This window comes from Cryptomeria japonica, chromosome 5, assembly GCF_030272615.1.
Source record: "Cryptomeria japonica chromosome 5, Sugi_1.0, whole genome shotgun sequence".
NCBI classification, from domain to species: domain Eukaryota; kingdom Viridiplantae; phylum Streptophyta; class Pinopsida; order Cupressales; family Cupressaceae; genus Cryptomeria; species Cryptomeria japonica.
In genome coordinates, this window is record NC_081409.1 from 651,275,820 (window position 1) to 651,293,716 (window position 17,897).

General features: G+C 36.7%; 1 pseudogene; it reads left to right on the plus strand.

The window, feature by feature from the left end:
- LOC131078230 (truncated transcription factor CAULIFLOWER A-like) overlaps positions 1-17,897 on the plus strand; it is a 182,485-nt pseudogene that overhangs the window by 64,590 nt on the left and 99,998 nt on the right.

Here is a 17,897-nt window from a genome sequence, read left to right on the forward strand (position 1 = left end):
AATACAATGGAACTAATAGTTACATAAATAACTTAATAATAAGTCTTAAAGGTAATGAACCAATTTGACTATTTTGTTGACATAAGTTATACTCTACTTGACCTATTTATTAGCAATTGCATGAATAAGTGGAATGTGCTATCACCTATGTTTTTCTACTATTTTAAATGCTACATCTTTTTTCTAATAATCTTCTACAAACATAATACATGAATTTATAGATAATTGTTGAACACAAGGATACTAAGACCGTGAGGGAGGGGTGAATCAACATCTCTTAAAAGTTAAACCCTACGTTACCCCAAGTTTCCGGGACGGCAAATTTTTTTGCCAAATTTGGGGACGGGGGGGGGGGGACGGCAAAGGGGACGGCTGTATAAAATATATGGAAAATTTAAAATATATAGGAAAATTCTAAATGTTCATATGAAAACATGGATAAAGCATGCATCTATACATTATATTCATATGAAAACATGGATATAGCATGTGTATGATACTATGAAAACATTTTAGAATGCAAACATCGAACATACAACATTATCAATAGACTCAATACTCAATATGCACTCATAATTCAGAATTTCAATTCATTCACATTGTCAATATGCATATCATAATAGATATTAAAGAAATAAAATACATAATGGAGCCTAATCAGACTCAGAGGTTAAATTTTCACTACTTCCATCAGCGCAGTTCCCCCCTATCTTTTTCGACGGGGGTTTGGGGGCAGCGCCCCCAACTTGGGGTCAAGGGGCATCGCGTCGGGTGTTATTTTTCTATTGGCAAAAAACCCTTCATGAGATATTTCACTCCCTCAATTACGCAAAAAACATCATTAAAAAAAATTTGAAAATACGACTTTTTTTATTTTAATATTTTTCCCTAGCCCTAGATGTGGGGGACGTCTGGCCGTCCCCGGGACGGTTGGGACGGTCCCCAATCCGTCCCTAGCCGTCCTCGGGACGTACGGACGTCCCCCACAGCTAGGGAAGCCGTCCCCCCGTTTCGGGGACGTCCCCTTAAAATTTTGACAATTTGGGGACGGGGGGGGGACGTCCCCTGGCCGTCCCCAAGTCCCCGAAACGTCCCCGGGATTGGGACGGGGGTTTTCAGGTAGGGGACGCGTCCCCTGGTTTCATAGGTTAAACCTCTTTGCATCAAATTATAATTCAAAGCCTTAATCTAATCAATATCAAAGAAAGAGAAAACAAACACGTGCATAAGAGAACACTAGATATACGTGGAAAACCCACATGGAAAAAACCACGGTGAGAAAAGCTATTCAGAAGATAAAAGTGAACAAATTTACATCTGTGTTAGGATTACAACCCAAGAAATCTGTAACCCTAAAAATATAATTTTATGCCTACAATGAAAAGAAATTCACTACTCCTTGAATCTCACACATTTATAGTAGAGGCAACAATCTTAGAATATCATGAATAATTGAGGAATTTCCACCACAACACTTCTGCACCATCAACTACCTTAAGCTCATTGCACGTCTAGCAAACTTTTTGGACCAACCCAAATGTAGATACCTTTAGATCATTGCTTCGCGTATGCTTAAAGAATTTTTGTCCACACCAGTTATTAAACAGTTTTAAAACGACCAGGAATAGCAATGCGGAGCACAAGATAACATCATATTTCTTTTAGCATAAATTTTGTATCATACTTTCATACTGTTAAACTGTTGGGTATATGAAGCCCAATGGTCATATGACCATTCAACTTCCCCAAACTATTCATTTCACAACTGAATGTAGTTGTATAAATGACTAAGTGCAGTCATGTATGTTGTATGATTGTATATTGATTAATAGATGATTTCTCTGCTTGAGAGTGGATGTAAGTATTTGCCGAACCACTGTAAATCGTGTTTCATGTCTCATTCTTTAATTCTGTTTTTCTTTCATTGCTTTATGTTATTTATTTGCTCGATTTAAACTAACACAAACAAAATTAAGATGGTGCAAACGAGCAAATATAATATACTTCATTCTAGATAGGCCATAAACAAAGTCTTGACATACAACGCTAGTGACCATACTTGCATTACACATCAAAACTTGATACTTGAACTGAGACATTATAGAGACACCATAGGCACGTCCACCCAACTGCAGGAGAAAACAAATAAGTGCACATAAATGCATAACATTTCCCAGATTGGTCTGACATTCAACCAAGCTATCTACATACTAAAATTACCAAAACCATCTATGACAACTCCACTGTCCTGGAAATAGAAAGATACATCGTTCCCAATACATACAAGCTAATTTCCAAACCATAGGTGCATATCTTCAACTATATAGAGATGTGGAGCATTTTCCTATACATTCAACAACATAACTTTCTGCATTTTTAATTCTTTTAACGAAATGTGAAGATTAAAATAACTTTGTAACATCAATTTGTTACATAGTAGTAGCTAGAGAGATTCATAATCGTTTACAACATGCTCAACATCATATTTCTAATCCTCATCTTAATATGTAGTCATGATATTTTTAATTCTCATCATAATACTTCTAATCCCTATTTGATTATGTCATCACAATACTTCAAATCTGTTAGGACTCGGAGGCAACTGAGGGGGGGGGGTGAATCAGTTGTCTATAAATTTCAACCCAAATATACTTTAACCAAACTTAGTGCATAATACTGGTAAACCAAACTTAATGCCGGTAGACAGTGTAGCAGTTAATAACAGTACCGGTAAAGTTTAATGCATGAAACAAAAGACAAATAACATCCACAACACATAACACAGTTATTTGTACATGGAAACCCTGTAAGGGGAAAAACCATGGTGGGAAACCTTGCCCACAATTAGATGATACTACTACAGATAATATGTGTGTACAAATGGGGTCTGCACATGCAGAAAGGCCAACTGCCTAGAGCTCATTACTCAATCACAAAATGGGAGTCACACTGACTACAATTGGATGATTAAATCCAATGATAATGTACTGCTCAAAATAGCATCTTCATATGCTGGATTTAGTACCGGTTAAGCTCTGATTGTCTTCCTCTACCTTCCTTGAATCTTCAAATGATGTCTGCGTGTATAGGTCTGCTTATATTCGCATATACCTTATTACAATCCCTTTTCCACTCTACTACATAATCTCACAAATGAGATCTTAGATATATAGCAAAACCTAAGATCAAACGTGTAGGTCGGCTCACTAAGATATCACAATAAAATCAATTATAAATGAATCAATATGCGATGCATGATGTCGGCTCAATGCATTTACAATAATAACCAATCAATAAAATATCTCCATAACGTGTCGTGCTGATCTGGAATAGATAATGCTTGCCAGTCCATAACCTAGACCGATTTGCTGGTAATAGCAAATATGCAAACTCGATTGTACCAATAATCAAATCACCAAAACCAAGTGTCCAAACAATGTCTTCGACATAACCAAGTATTCTCCAGATGATAATAGATCATCCTTAGTGCTGGTGAACAATATAACCTGCTGGTGAACCAAATATCGGTGACTGTGCATAAGTCATTGAACATGCTGGTGAACATAACCAAAGATCTCCACAAGGATAAGTGTTGACAAGTGTTGACATCAATGACAAAACCAATACAACACATCCATAATACCAACAAAATCCTCATCTTAATATGTCTTTATAAATCCCACTCTTGCTAACAACAAGTATACACAATACCACCTTAGTTGGCCTCAAACAAGGCATCGTGAAATCAAGACATGACATGTAACTATTGATCAGAAGAAAATTTGAAATATTTTTATATATTTATTTAGTTTTTCTATATTTTAGTAATTGTCAATTTTGAAGGCCTTCGGGGCATTTTCAGCCCTTGAAAGTTTGGCCTGTCCTGTTGAATGTTGTCGTAGGCAAGTTCTTGCATGACTTCACTCCTAACTCTTGGAGACCTTTCCAATGAGTTAAACCACTCGTAATTTCGAGTCCCAAGCAGAAAGTTGTACGTAGTTAAAGTTGGGATAAAATTTCATATAGTTTTTTTGAAATTTTTGTAGTTTTCAGATTTTATTATGTAATAAACATATGTGACTATTGGGCTTCGATTCTCAAGGGGTTTATGTGACCCTTGGAATCTCATAAACTACTATATGTTGGATTTTTGAATGGAATAGATCATTTTTTTTGGCTTGCTTCAATTCTGTGCTATCTTGTTCATCCACAATACTGCAGGTTCTCACTTAGGTGTTGTCGTCCGAATCCATAATTCGGATCAGTAGTATGAGAGCAAGTTCGCTCTTGTATGTCATATCACACGCGATCAACATATCAAAGATTGGGGTTGGAATCAGACTACCTTCCTTTGAGATACATAAGATCGCAGATGGCTAAGTTGCAGACCGACGATGACATTAAAACGTTGGTTGCAGATGCACTAACAAAGCAACGAGAAGAAATGATGGAGCAGTTCAAGCAGATGCTAGAAAGTCGTGGGTCACCTGCAAACCCACCATTCACAGGGTATACACCATTCAAGGTGCAAGTGAATTTCGATATACCCACCTTTTAAGGTAAGATAAATGCAGATGCTGTTGATGACTGGGTTTCAAAACTGGAAAGGTATTTCTCTGTCAACCAGTTCTCAGATGAAGAGAAAATAACTTTCGCTCTTCTAAAAGCTGAAAATCATGTGAAAGATTCTTGGGAAGCGAAGTTAGCAACCAAGGTAGTAGAAACAGGCACTACTTCCATCTTTGATCAAAAACCCACATGGGGAGAGTTCATGGAGCACATAAAGGAAGAATATTTTCCTATAGATACATATGAATAAACATATATGTAGTGGCAATTGCTTCGACAGAAAAAAGACCAAACTGTTAAAGAATATACCAATTTGTTTCATGCTTTAACAACAAAACTTGGCATCAAAGATTGTGAGAAGCACCGGGTTTTAAAATATCAGAGTGGACTCCATAGGTATATGCAAACCGAAATGGAGTTCTTGAACGTAGAGACTTTACCTAGTGCATATAAATTTGCTACAAAAATTGAGGAGAAATTCAAATAGAAAGGAAGGAGGGATAACTTCGCAAATAACAGATGGAAGAGTGAAGGTAGCAAAACTACGTGGAAACAAACCTCCAAGGAATCTTCTCCCAATTCACCAACGAAAAAGGCATGGGGTATGAAGAAGACGCAAGAAAATAATAAAAGAACCATAAAAAGTTTAATGATGGAGACACATGAGGATAAGGAAGAACCTCAGGTGGCAGAATCTTGCCCAAAAGAAAGTCATGAACAAATCATTGAGCCTGATCCATATGCAACGACAGCTTCTACAAAGGTATTGCCTTGGGAGGATGAGGAGAGATTGTTTCACTCACAGATTTGGGTCGGAGGAAAAGCCCTGCACTTTATTGTTGATAGTGGAAGTCAAAAGAACCTGATATCAACAGAGACCATGAAAAGATTGAATTTGAAAACAACAACACATCCGTAACCCTATTCTATGGGATGGGTAAGTCAAGGGAGAGATATCCAAGTGCACCAACAGTGTCGCATTTGCTACTTTATAAAGCCTTTTAAAGATTAAGTAATCTATGATGTGGCTCCTTTAGATGTTTGTGACGTTTTGTTGGGACAACCATATATGTACCAGCACCATGGTGTTTATGAATCCAGACCTTGTAGCGTGACAATCAGATTAGGTGAGCAGAAATACCGAATACCAGAGGTAAGCCCCGCATAGACTACCTCTTTGATTAGTGCTAAGCAATGTAGGAGGTTGGTTGCCAAAACAGGAACATTCATATTATTAATGATTCGTTCTGAAGAAGAAAGGAAGTTTGTATATAATTCCACTACCATCACAAACACCACAACACAACAGAAAAAATTAATGGACCAAATTTTGATTAAGTATGAGAATTTGTTTAAGTTGCCAACTGGGGTCCCTACACACTGCGAAGTAAGACACACTATTGATTTGATACCAGGAACTTCATTGCCTAATGAACGAGTCTATCGTAGATCAGTATTAGAAAATGATAAAATTAAGAGGCAAATACAAGAATTGATTGAGAAAGGACATATTCGTCCAAGTGCATCACCTTGTGGCAGTCCCATTGTTCTGGGAAAGAAAAAGGAGATGGAACTTGGAGACTTTGTATTGACTATAGGGCCTTGAACAAAATTTCAGACAAAATAAGGTATCCACTTCCCCGAATAGATGACCTCTCGGACCAGCTTAGAGGGGCCCGATTCTTCACAAAAATTGATTTGAAATCGGGATATTATCAAGTACCAATTGACTCAGCTGATGTGTGGAAGACAACTTTCAAATCTAAAGAGGGATTGTTTGAGTGGCTAGTGATGCCTTTTGGTCTAACAAATGCCCCAGCGACATTGATGAGAATGATGAATGATGTACTCAGGCCATTCATTGATTCTTTTGTGGTGGTATATCTAGATGACATACTCATCTTCAGCAAAACTTCGGATGAACATTTGCAACATGTGGAAAAAATTCTCTCAACTTTACAAGATCATGGGCTTTATGCAAACAAAGAAAAGTGCTCCTTTGGTATGCAGAGTATCAGAGACTTGGGATATGTTATTGACAGTGAGGGTGTCCATGTTGACCCGGAGAAGATACAAGTAATTAAGGACTAACCATCTCCTAGAAATCTCACAGAGTTACGAAGGTTCCTTGGATTGGCAAACTTTTATCGCAGATTTGTGTTGGGATTTTCCCATTTGTCTTGGCCTCTAAATCAGTCATTGCGGGGAGGAACACAGGCAAAGTTTAAATGGACAGGTGCTCAACAGGAAGCATTCGAGGGGTTAAAACGAAGATTATGTTTTGCAATAGTTTTATCTCTTCCTGACCTGCAACAGTCATTTGAAATACAAACTGATGCGTCAGAGTATGTCTAGGGAGCTGTCCTTATGCAACATGGTCACCCAGTTGCATATCATAGTCAGAGTTTTTTTGATACAGTGTGTCGGTATGCCACTTACGACAAGGAACTATATGCTATTGTTCAAGCCTGTAAGCAGTGGAAACATTATATTTTGGGTAAGGAGACAGTCATCCACACAGATCACAAGCCTCTTCAATTATTACAAACACAAGGGAAGTTGCAAAATGATCGACACCAATGATGGTCAGCATATCTACAACAATTTCATCTCAATATTCACCACAAGAAGGGAAGCACTAACAAAGTAGCAGACTGTTTCAGCAGGCCTCCGATTGTAGCTATCAGTATGGTATTAGACTCATGTGGTCATCAAACTGAAGCTTGGGCTTGCTTGTATGAGAATGATGTTGAATTTGTAGATGTTTATAATTAATTGATGAAGGGAAATCAAGTGAATGATTTCTATTTACAGGATGGAATGCTTTGCCACCTTGGCCAAATCTGTGTGCCTAATGCAGAACGCAAAAAACTGATATGGGAGGCTCACTATAGTAAGGTTGCTGGTCACTTTGGTATAGGTAAGACTATTGCTATACTTAAGAGGTATTTTTATTGGCCAAAGTTGAGAAATGATGTCATTTCATATATTCAAGCTTGTACCGCATGTGCTATTGCTAAGCCTGCCAATTGTAAACTTGGATTGTATTCACCACTTCCTATTCTTGAAAAACCTTGGCATTCCGTTTCTATGGACTTCAAGTCTGGTCTTCCTACCACCAAAAATGGCCACGATTGTGTGTATGTTGTGGTAGATAGGTTCTAAAAAATGGCAGTAATAGTGGCTTGTACAAAAACAATTTCTGTAGAGGATACTACAAAGTTTTTCTTTGAACACATTTGGGTTCATTTTGGTTTGCCGAATACCATCATTTCATATAGGGACAATAGGTTTCTTAGTAAGTTCTGATCCAAATTGTGGGAAAAGATGGACACAAAATTAACAAAGTCTACTGCTTTCCATCCTCAAACAGATGGCCAGACAGAGGTAGTGAACCGGATGATCATTTACGTCCTAGGCATGTATCACTCAAAACATCCCCGCACATGGGATGAAAGTCTTCCATACGTTCAACATAGCTACAACAGGGCAATCCGCAGTTCCACTGGTCACAGTCCATTTGAGGTTTGTCTTGGTTATCAGCCACTTGCACCCATGGATGTTGCCATATCACTTATTCAACCTAATATGCTTCCACGTGTTGGAAAGGAGGAAGATAAGGCAACCCAGTTCATTGATAGATTTCATCATCTGCAACAAGAAGTCCATGAAATCTTAGAGCATACCAGTAAGAAATATAAGGAGAGACATGATGAGCATCGTACTCCTCATAATTTTCAAGTCGGGGACAAGGTGTGGCTGCATATTCAGAAGGAACGATTGTAGGGTGCTAATAGGAAGCTTCGCCCTCTGTGTTATGGACCATACAAAATCATCAAGCAAGTTGGTGATAATGCTTTTGAGCTTAATTTACCCCCATTTCTGGGTCTTCATCCAGTTTTCAATGTGGAACTCTTGAAGCCATATTTTCCTCCACTATTAGATGTTGCAGATGTGGCAGAAACAATTTCCACTACATAATTGAATCCAGGTGCAACTTCTCCATTCCAATGTGATCAGATTGTGGACACCATGGTGAAAACACTCAAACAATAGCAGATCTATCTATACAAAGTGGTTTGAGCAGGGCAGATCGCTCAACAAGGAAAGTGGTTTACCATGGAGCAACTTCTGCTCCGTTTCCCTCATCTCATTTAGAGTGTTGATGCAATGGAGTCTATTGCTCTCCAAGGGGGGAGTAATGATCAGAAGAAAATTTGAAATATTTTTATATATTTTTTTAGTTTTTCTATATGTTAGCAATTGTCAATTTTGAAGGCCTTCAGGGCATTTTCAGTCCTTGAAAGTTTGGCCTGTCCTTTAGAATGTTACCGTAGGCACGTTTTGCAGGGGTTCGCTCCTAAGTCTTGGAGACCTTTCCAACGAGTTAAACAACTCGTAATTTCGAGTCCTGAGCGGAAAGTTGTACCTAGTTAAAGTTAGGATAAAATTTCATATAGTTTTTTGAAATTTTCGTAGTTTTTAGATTTTATTATGTAATAAACAAATGTGACTGTTGGGCTTCGATTCTCAAGGGGTTGGTGTGACCCTTGGAATCTCATGAACTACTACATGTTGGAATTTCGAATGGAATAGATCATTTTTTTTGGCTTGCTTCAATTCTGTGCTATCTTGTTCATCCAGAATACCGTAGGTTCTCACTTAGGTGTTGTCGTCCGAATCCATAATTCGGATCAACTATGAATTTCAATATCATCATTGTACATCATCAACATACAAATGCAAGCATCAAAGACATCACACCACACGAGGGTTGAATGATAACACAGTATGCTAATACTGTATATTCAACAATATACATGCAAATATTGATAATATTTTATAGGATACATGTGATTATTTGAACAAGTTTATAAGATCTATAGTTAACATGGTTTGAGAGAGGCGCTTTCTCAAATCAACGAATGAAGGAATAACCTTCTAATGGATAACAACAATATTATAAAATATTGAGTAGTTGAAGATGTTGGTGCAATCGATAGTCCCATAAACTATTTTGGTCTCATAGACATAATTAAAATAATTTCATTTTAAATATTTGTGTGTTCACTCACTTTACTTATTATTTTTGAGAAAATATCTCATGCGACTTACAAGTTTAGAAATATTTGGTCACCTACGCCAAGATGCCTTTCTTAAATAGATTTCTTTGTTTATTATTTTATTTTATTTTATACTTCCATATATTTTCTTTGAGATTTAAATAAAATTTCTATTTATGCCAAATATTCTAATTTTCTCTAATAAATTAGAGTTGTAGAATATTGAATTAATGATGATTCATTCTGATAGTGTGCTAAAAATAGTAACATATTTATTATGGTATAAAAGGAAGTATTTTACCATCATTTTACTAATGGCTAGTAAAAATACCATTGATATTATTTATCTAATGCAAAGTGATGAATAGAAATTTCTAAATATTTAGTAACCAACTTCATTTGTCTATTCAATTGAGTGTGTTGATCAAAACTAGGAGCAAGTTGTGCTTCCAAATATGAGCTTAAATCACATTTGAAATGCTTAGGAAATACAGGATCATTATTAGTTTATATAATTTTGGCTTTGAAGCTCCTAAATCGTCTTATAAAATTTCTTGGATTTCTTTTGTCAAATTCACTTTCTATTGTGAAGTTTGTACATTTTGTTCAAGTAGAAAAACTTAGAAAACCTCAAGGACGTATTAATTTCACAGAAGGATTTCTTCTCAGTCAATTCAGAGTGGACTCTGGAATTCATTAGTGTATGGAAGATTGATGATTTTCAAATTATAATTAACGATTTAAATTTTGAAATTTTAGTGGTATTTTGATATAAAGGTTGTGTTGAGTTTATCATGGATTTCTTGAAAGGTTGTAAATGTGATGCTTAATCCAATTATGGATTCCACATCCATTGATACATTTGAGCGCCAAGAATAAAATCTAAGAAAAATTGGTTGGATTTCTTGTTGGTAATATTTCCTAGTTCCATGTTTAGGTTAGTTATTTACTTGTTGGTCGCCTTTCAATAGCTTTGAAATGTACTAGTTGAGCTGATATTAAGGGGCAAATGCACTTTTAAACGATCGTCTACGTGTACAAAATATTCACGGGTACGAAGGATGTGCAAAAATAGGTTTGAAGATTAGCGAACTCCAGTATGTGATGATTTCTGTCATGTAAGGCATTGAATAGGGACGCGAAGCTGTCAAAGGTAGCGACAGTGTATTTTTTTAACCTCGGTGTGCATTCTATATCAGCAATGATTTATTTTTAATGATTTTGTGAGAGTTTAGGAGGATGTGATAGCATGCAAAGTGTCCTTTAGGGGTGCTCATTTGAAAAAAAATATTAATTTCGATTTCTTTTAGTTATTTCAATTTGAAATTGAAAGGAATCTAATGTGTGGAAAATGTTTCCTCACACTACTTCAGTGTGGAAGGTAGTGCAAGAATCAGAAACACATTTACAAATAAATAATAGACATGCATAAAGATCAACACATCTTCGTGCACAGGAGATGCGGAGGCCATGGTGTTTCAGCTTCATTCCGATTAGTAGGAAAGTTTAGTTGATATGGGTGGTGAAACCAGTTTTTGCGGTCCAAGTCCTTTCATGAGTTTAGGTTACTGTTTCTTTTATAGTGTTTATGTTATGTATAGGGGTAGGCAAATTTCAATCAAGAGTGCATGTGATATTCTGGGCTTAAGATAAGCCCTTTTTGTAATGTAAACTTATTATTCATATATTAATACAAAAAAACTATATTACCAACCAAAAAAAAAAACACTTTGTATTCCAATAAAGAAATTCTTACAATACAATATCAGCACTTAGCTTCTTCAACAAGAGTGTACAACTAACAACCCACAATTTAGATTAATTTTGGTAGCATAACACTTCACCTGCAAACAAAACATGACTAATACTCTCCAAGGCTATCTTTTATAGAGAAATACAACAAAGGAAGCTTCTAGATGAAGCAAGAAGATGGGGTCGTGCAAAGCATTTGGCCCTATTTTTTCGGCCACCAAAAAGCATGCAAATGACACATGTATGTCTCCAAATGACTCCTCTTTCAAACCTCCTAAGTTGGGTACCCAACATTTACTATTCGGAGGTATGATAGATGCTCTTATGCATCTTACAACCCTCATAACTTACAACACTTATACCTGTAAGAGAATCTATCATAAATGACTAACGTTAGTTTATTGATGCAAAAGTCAATCCAGAGTTCATGGTTCAGTTGACAACATATCAGTCTAGAGTTATGTGATTAGCTCTGCATTCTATTTCGTTACATTCTTTGGTTGTGCGAATTTGCAACTAGGTTTGGTGATGGCTGACGAGTATACTGTCAAGTTTTCAGCTAATTTGATTTCCTATAGAATAAGTGTTTGATCTTTCTATCCTAGTTTGACAGAGGAATAGTTTTGGTTCACTCTTGCATTGACAAATATCATCGTGTGGATTTGGGGACATGGTATGGATAGTTTATTGAACCTATGACAAAATTTTTAGGTTTCTTGGTGAATTGGTGAACGATTTATTGCATTCTGTGGTTTGGGTTTACATAATGTTTGACACATTAGCGATTCACTTCTTGAGCATTATCTTTCGATGATCTGTTACTTCAGGAGATCATTGGAGAATAGTTTTCTATGGATCACATGTCTTTCTTGCTAATCCACATTATGTTTTGGATGTTAAATTATGCTGGGATCAGTGTTTGATATGTAGTTTTCATGTATGATGTCGACTTGATATGTTCTACTGATTGCGGTTGATCCTGACCTATTCCATATTGGTTGATGGATGTCTTGGAGGCATGCTATCAACTTGTTGTTAAGGCTGACTATGATACAAATTGATTCGCAACCTATCTTGTTGATGATGAATTGAGTTTAAGATTGACCTATGCCTTGTCACATGTTTCTCTTATTGGGTCTTATTATGTCGACGTAATAGATGTTTTTTGATGCTACAAAGGATATATATTGTTGGCAAATGCACACTCCAATGAGACATTGTAGGTGATTGAAGGTTTTGTCATTGATGGCAACCTTACAATCCTATGACACCGGCAAGGCAATCCACCGACACCAACAAAGTTAGATTCTACACCGACACACAGACCACCGGCACTGGCAGTGAAAGGAAGCATACCGGCATAGAAGCCGACAGTAATTTTGTTGTTAATATATTTTGTTTATTATTGTAAAGTCATTGTAAGCCGACTTGGCATATTGTAAAATGACTCATATATATAAGAGATCATTGTAGAACAAAAATATAGATGTAATGAATGGAGGAATGTAATTAAGAGAAATAAGGTAGACCTATTATGCGAATTATAGGTTAAGGGTTTATGTATGAAGTAGAGCTATAAACTGGTGAAAGCTATAGACACCTAATGGTGACACTAATGGTCTTGGCTTTGAAACTGGTGAAAGTTTCGGTACTGCAAACACACAGGATCATGGCAAACCGGTATGACAACCTACTGCTTATAAATTTAATGGCAAATGCTTTAACTGTAACAAGTATGGTCATAGAACAAATCAATGTAGATCTAGAAATTATCAGATTACCAGTACACCCACTGGTCAATTTTCAAAATGCAACAAAGTTGATCATAATTCTGAAAATTGCAGAATGAATGTGAGATGTTATATTTGTGGAAGATTTGGACATTTATCTAATCAATGCAGAACACAAACTGGCATAGGTTATGGGAAAGCTATTCAGAAATATAATGTGACTTGTTATGCCTGTAACAAGAGTGGATATATTGCAAAATTTTGTAAAAGTAAGTCCTCGCCGGTAAACAACAATGGTGCTAATTTGAAAGGTAAAGAAAAGGTTGAAGAAGTAAAGCAGGAATTCTCAAAACAATGGATCAGGAAATCAGAACTAAATTTTGATAGAAATACTCCTCCACCGGCAGAACAGAGTAACACTCCACCGACAGAAGAAAGTAACATTCCACCAGCAGGAGAGTCTTCATCTAACTAAAGAAAATTTCTTTGAGGGTTTGGCAAAGAAATGTGAAACATGCTATTATTCCCTCGGTTGATCGTAAGAAGTTAAAATTACTTCTATACCGGTAGATATGTTAAGTGATTACTTAACCGACAAGCATTAAATATGGTGGTTGGCAAAATTAACATTATAAATCAGTGTTTTTGACTCCATTCCACTTCACTGAGCATTCAAACATTTGAAGAGCGCGAAAATTCCGAGCTAAGGCATTTCAAGCAAAGAAGCAAAGCAATTCAGCAATCAATCTTTCCAAAGGCAGAAAAAGGTATTTATAATCATGGCATCCTCTTCTGTACTTGAATTCATAGCAAACCCTACTGTAGTGGAAGTAATCAAGCGTCCTAGGCCCGTTTTTCAGTTAGTTCCCGAAATAGCAAAGAAGGATGATAATGTTGGTGCTTTTTTTCAAATCCCCAAAGGAGTAGTTTTTGCAGAAGACCCTAGGATATATATTCATTGCCATATAGAAGAATTAGGGGATGAAGAAATTAAGAACATGTACAAGACTGTTATTTGTGATGATTCCGGTAATGTGAAACCTGAACACAAAATAGTTGAAACCCTAGGATTCACAGAAATTCTCTGCATTCCGAATTTCCCTAAGGAAGTGATAAGGATAGTGTTGAGCAGGGTTCATGGTGAATTTTTCTGGCTGGATTCAATTCACGAAATTATTAAGGAAGTTGTAAAAGCTGTAATAGGGTTACCCTCCACCAGTAACAGACCTGACAAGACAAAGAAGGTCTCAAATGACCTAGTAATGAACCTAACAGGTGCAACATCCGACAAAAGGTCTTTAAGGGTGAATGATGTAACTAACATAAATGTGAGATTCATTAGCATGATTCTAGGATGCAAAACAACACATGCAAACATACTAAATTCAATTTCCAGCTTATGCATAAAGAGTGCTCACGACATGATTAAGGATAATGTGAAAATTGATATGTGTGAATGGTTGAAGGATGAATTGATTGACAATCTAGGAAAGATCAAGAAGGATAAGAAAGGGACATTTAGATTTGGCAACTTACTTGTTTGCTTAATGCTACATATAACCAAACAGGTGCCCGGTATAGGTAATAAGAACCTTGGATTTGACATACTGATAGGCAAACAGTTATCTGACTTATTGAACAACATGGGTGAAAACAAAGAGAAGAATATTAATGAGTACTTTAAAGCATTAAAGGCCAGAATGAACGCTAGAGTCAGACCATCACAAGAAATTGTAAATAAATATAAGGATGACATATGTTTTGTGATTAAGAAGGATGAGATCTGGATGGAGGCAGTTATCCTAAGAACAATTTGGGTTACTGAAATGGGTTATGAGACAGATGATCACATCATTGAAACATATGCAAAAGCCCTTCTGGAAGCACCCAAGGAACCTAAGGAAGAGGTATTTGGCAGTGATGAAACCATTGAAAATCAAATTCAATCCAAAAAGAGAGTGAAGAAAGTAGAAGCAACAATGATGAAAGGATCAAGGCAGGCTAAGGCTATCAAAGAAGATCTACTTAAACAAACCGGTATCACGGAAGATGAGTTACAAGCACAACAACCGGAAACTCAGCTTTCACTGGTAGCAACTTCTTCGGAAAGTGACATGCCAGTTGCATTTAAAAGAGTTGTGAGGAAAAGACAACCTTCACCGGTATCCACACCTTCGCTTAGAAGAACCAGGCAAAAACAATAGGCAGTGAGGCCTCCGGCTAAGAAGATAACTCCAAAGAAGAAAAAGTTAACACCAAAGAAAAGGACAAGAAAATATTGCTCCAATTGACAAACTACTAGATGAAATAACAGAGAATGGACAGCTGAAAAACATCAAAAAACTATATGATACATTATTAGTTGATGACAAGGAGAAAGTTGAAAATAGTGTAATTCTACACTTGGATATCTATAAGAAATTTTTGATGCAAATTGTAGATGAAGAACCGGTAGAACTATTTAAGAGACTTGAAGCTAGAAGGCAAGCTGTTATAGAGCTTGACAAGAAAATAAAGATTGAGAAACTACTTGCTGTTTATCCTGTTAACTCACCAAAGGAGATAGACGATATGATCTCAGAGGCTAACCGGACAGTATTCTCAACTGCACACCGGCATGTAGCACTTATGGTTGGTAGAGTAAATGAAGTTGCAGAGGAAACTGCTAACGGATGGGATATATTCCTTGTTGAGAAAGAAAAACAGGAAGAATATAGAAACCCCAAACCAATCAAGGTATATCAGAAAGACAAGGATAAGGGAAAAGGAAAGGTTGGTGGACCTCCAAGCATCAAAATAACAGATAATCTACCCCCACCGTCTCAAGATACTCCACCGGTAACAACAACTGAAGATCAACCGACTGATGAGAGTATGGATATATCACAAGAGGATACAAATCCTAATTCTGAGGTATCATATACAGTAGATGTTGATACTAGAAGGTCAACATTGTGGTAGATAAGGACACAACCGGTAAGACAGATATGGCTAGTGAGCCACCGGTAACTGATAACACAGATAACACTAAAGGAAAACCGATAGATAGTGCCATAGAACAACAGGCAGAACAACAAACAGAGCAACAAGCAGAGCAACAAGCTCCAGCACAGGAACAGGTTAATACAGAATCAGTGCCACCGACAACTGCCGAGCAAAACAAACCATTGCTTAAGGAAATGGAAACACAGACTAACCTACCATAGGTCACTGCAAGCAAGGATATTGCTCCCATTGGCGGAATTCAAAGCGTTGGCTCTTCAACTGCAGGATTCATGACAACAAATGTAACTGAAGTTCTTTTAGACTCTATAAAGAAAATAACAGATTGTAGTTCACAGGCATATAAGGCTATAGATGACACAATTCCAATTTTGAAGATGATAGCTCCAAAATGTAATGTAGATAATAAGGATTTTTTGAGTCAACTTGACACTTTGTCTAAGTATATTACTGACAACACAGTGATAGTTGAACAAATAAAGGAGGACGCATTCAAAGAGAGGTTAGAAAAGGAAAGACAAAAATTCTTTGAGAAACAAATAAAGAAGTGTACAAGGAAGTTTGACACACTTCTATCGGAATTATGTAGCACATTAAAGGAATTCAAAACTTTGTACATAGATACTTGTAAGACTAACTTTTTGACAGTTGATATAGACAAGAAGATCAACAAGATACAGGAGGAAATAAATCAACTAGCTGACAATTTTATTAATTCATCTGATTCATTATCAGTTTTTCAGCAAAAGATAACAGGTTTTGAGGAAGAATCACTAAAACTAGAAAGAGAAAAGGAGAGAATAAAAAGTAAGGCTAAGGATCTGAAATTAAGACCAAGTCCAAAAATGGACTACCTAGCATCCTTAAGGAAAGAAATATCTGATGCATTGGTACAAGGACAGAAAACATCGGCAGAGCAAATGCAACACCTCACCGGTATAGTTCAGAGGACAGAGGCCGCAATAAAAGACAGTAAAAAGTTCATTAAGAACTTGAATCTGGTTTTGGCAGAACTTTTTCAGATTGTAACCAACCGGTTACAAGGTTGAGACATGAAACTACACTCTATTGACACTTTGACAACCTTTGTCATTGATGCCAAAGGGGGAGTAGTGGTATGAGAAAAATCCAATAACTTAGGGATCATCTGCTCAGGTGGAGCAGACATTTTTGGTAACAATTTTTGGACTTCAATTTTTGGATATTTTTTTGAATTTTTCTCATGAGTGTTGCCATCAATGCCAAAGGGGGAGATTGTTGGCAAATGCACACTCCAATGAGACATTGTAGGTGATTGAAGGTTCTGTCATTGATGGAAACCTTACAATCCTATGACACCGGCAAGGCAATCCACTGGCACCAGCTAAGTTAGATTCTACACCGGCACACAGACCACCGACACCGGCAGTGAAAGGAAGCATACCGGTACAGAAGCCGACAGGAATTTTGTTGTTAATATATTTTGTTTATTATTGTAAAATTATTGTAAGCCGACTTGGCATATTGTAAAATGACTCATATATATAAGAGATCATTGTAGAACAAAAATATAGATGTAATGAATGGAGGAATGTAATTAAGCGAAATAAGGCAGACCTATTATGCGAATTATAGTTTAAGGGTTTATGTATGAAGCAGAGCTATAAACCAGTACTGAATCTGGCATAGTAGATGCTATTTTGAAGCAGTACAAGACATTGGATTTATATAATCCATTTTGTAAGTCAGTGAGACTTCCCATTTTGTAATTGAGCAGTGAGCTCTAGGCACTTGGCCTTCT